The sequence below is a fragment of the Condylura cristata genome, unplaced genomic scaffold (genome assembly GCF_000260355.1).
Source record: "Condylura cristata isolate star-nosed mole 26May11 unplaced genomic scaffold, ConCri1.0 scaffold00018, whole genome shotgun sequence".
Classification (NCBI taxonomy): Eukaryota; Metazoa; Chordata; class Mammalia; order Eulipotyphla; family Talpidae; genus Condylura; species Condylura cristata.
Genome location: NW_004567119.1, coordinates 4,861,401 through 4,864,170, shown reverse-complemented (window position 1 = coordinate 4,864,170; position 2,770 = coordinate 4,861,401). Strand labels below are relative to the sequence as shown.

General features: G+C 39.1%; 2 protein-coding genes across 2 annotated transcripts in view; both read left to right on the top strand.

Moving 5' to 3' along the window:
• The window catches only part of MGAT4D (MGAT4 family, member D), an 18,844-nt gene extending 17,584 nt beyond the window's left edge, over window positions 1-1,260 (top strand). Inside the window, exon 13 of the mRNA XM_012726756.1 lies at window positions 564-1,260. The gene's annotated coding sequence lies outside the window, so the exon portion shown is untranslated. The remainder of the gene's footprint in view (window positions 1-563) is intronic.
• Window positions 1,261-2,589: 1,329 nt separating this feature from the next.
• CLGN (calmegin) overlaps window positions 2,590-2,770 on the top strand; it is a 24,498-nt gene continuing 24,317 nt past the window's right edge. The window contains exon 1 of the mRNA XM_004685292.2: window positions 2,590-2,609. The gene's annotated coding sequence lies outside the window, so the exon portion shown is untranslated. The remainder of the gene's footprint in view (window positions 2,610-2,770) is intronic.

Sequence of the window (2,770 nt, the reverse complement as noted above, 5' to 3'; positions counted from 1 at the left end):
TTCTCAAAGATACATTGTAATTCCTTTGGCCCATTGTGGATTTCTCACCTTTGATTAACAAATTCAAAACTAAATTTATGTGAGATATAGTATTCAGATGATCTAGTCATAACAAAAGTTTTCAGTTGTCATTTTATATCTTGTCTGCTTTTACTGTTAAACAGTTATTGTGCTTTCATTTTGCACCCAAATCTTTCTTCTAGATGTACTTAAATTTTGTTATAGAAATAAGATGAATGTTAAAACATGTCAATCCATCTGCAGTGTGTGTCGGTTGTGATGACAACCAACCAGACAGAGGCCTTGTACCCCTGGTTGTACCCCTGGTTGGGGTCCACTTTCCCCCATTGTAATGCCGTGTGTGTTCACGTTATCTCATCGATTACATTTTAATAATGGTATTTTCTGCCAATGTAAAGTCATCTTCTCTAATAGGGGAAGATGATGTTAAAAGGTCAGAATAGGAGGGAATTTTATCAAGAAGTTGTCATGGAATTAATTTTACCCATATACATTAGTATTGTGTTATTCTACATGTTACAGTTATCTTGTTTCTATTTCAGAAAACATGAAGATAATAAGCATACAAAGAGAAGCTCTGTAACACCTTGGAACCTTGGTTTCTAATGGCCTCTTTCAGAAATTGTAATAATGAAAATGCATAATAATATAGAAAAGAATAAGCAAACTAATTAAACTATCTTGTCCAGAAAAAAAAAGGGAATATTTTATGCTGTTTGTATTCTTACTATTACAGTTTAATTTAAAAATTGTAAAAGCAGGGACACTTAGAAATTAAGAAATTTATTTTCTTGATAGTGATGCTCATCACTATACACTTGACAAACAGCTAAAAGCAACTGTCATGGGCACGGTCTGTGTGAACTGGCATATACTCTTAACCACCTTGTTAAGATATCCAAAGACATAGGAAGCAATTTGTGCTGGTAGTGCGGTATGCATTTCCTTCTTTTTAATAAATGCATTTCTAAAACTGTAGCTTGCCGTTAAGTGCGCTTGCAGCTGATCACCAAACAAATGATTTGTGTGGGGGCTGATAGCCATCCCGGTCTAAAGATGTCATGCTTTTGCCTGTTAGTGCCTTCTCCAGTTAGCTGGACTATATGTCTATCATTTCTTTTATCAAATGTATTGGGTTTGCCGTCTTTTATTGATTTCTCACTTAATTACATTGTTTTTACAAGACTTTTCTGTGTCATTTGAAAACTATGAGTTCTTATGCTTAAGAATTTGAAAAGAATATATAGTGTCTGTGGTCTCTTGAAAATACATAACATTTATTTCTATCCTTTATCCTTTAAAAATACCTACTGGATCCTACTATTGGCCTATTTTCTCTTTAGCTTTTGAGACGCCGCGGCACTGCTTCCGCTCCCCACAGCTGTCCTCCTGAGTTTGGGTTGTCACCAGACCAGTGGCTTGTGGGCTTTTTGAGACAGGAGTGAGATGGCCCCTCCTTGTGATTTTGATTTGCATCTCCCAGGTGACAATGAACATGTTTTCATGTGGCTGTTGGCCATCTGTATGCCTCCTTTGAAGTGGCTACCACACTATCCTTTGATTGGGTTGTTTTGTGGGTTGTACCAGTCCTTTGCAGATCGTGGCTATCAGCCCTCTGTGGTATGTATGATGTGCAGCTCTGTTCTCCCATTCACTCGGGTGTCTTTTCACTTGATGATTTTCGTTCCCTATGCAGAAGCTTTTCTAATTTGATGTTCCATTTTTGCAGACAGATTTTGAGTCATAGTTAGAATACCTTTCTCCCAAGTATCAGAGAGATTTACCTCTTTTTTCTTTTAGTACTTGTGTATTTTCATTTTTAGATTTTACTTGGAGTTTACATTTGTATAGCTAATAGCTCAAATACCCCATTAAAATTTTTATTTACAACTTCTTCATGACAAGCTTGGAGTGAACCTTTCAAGATCCTTCTCTAGCAAGTCAAGTGTCTTTGCTATATACCTCAGAATTATGTTCAATAATAACAGTTGGAAAGACTAAAGACAAATAAATATCATGGGGATAATATTGTTACAAAGCACTGGGATAAAAATTTGTCCCTTTTAAGTCAGTACACAAAGCACTATCCAGATACGTTCTGGAAGTGTCAAAAGTCTAGAGATGATGGCCATGCACAGATGCAGTGTGAGAAATATCTAGTGACCTATCGTCTAACCAGTAATCACCAAGTGCCACAATGCATCCAGCGCCATCAGCCCCTCCATCTCTTTGACAAAAGTACCCCAAGTCAAGTATTTTACTCCTTTAATAATTTGAAATTCCATACTCAGAGTCAAGGCTTATTACAAAGTATAAATAGCAAAAGCCTCTTGAACCGACATCTTAGGGGCAGAGAAGCTGGCGATTCAATACTACACAGTATTTTCATTTTTCGTGTTTAGTTAAAACAGGAGCTGAGAGTTGGAGCCTAGGAGTGAAAGCCTCAGGCAAGAAGTGAACTTCAGTTTCTTCACCTGGGTAACTTGGGGTGTTTGAACGACCTAACTCCAGCGAACAAAATACATGCAAACTGTTCTCATTAATACCATTTCGGGAAGAAGATGATCAACCTACATTAACCCTGGACGGTAGGTGTACGCGGCCCGCAGAAGAGGAGGCCTGCCTGCTGAGCAGTCCAACAGCTGCACGGGCCCAAAGCGCGATTTACTGGCAACTGGGGGCCCAGCTGTGCCCCCGGAGGGCGCGGGGCGCGCGCTCAGGGATGGTCGCGGCCGTTGAGCCCGGCTGC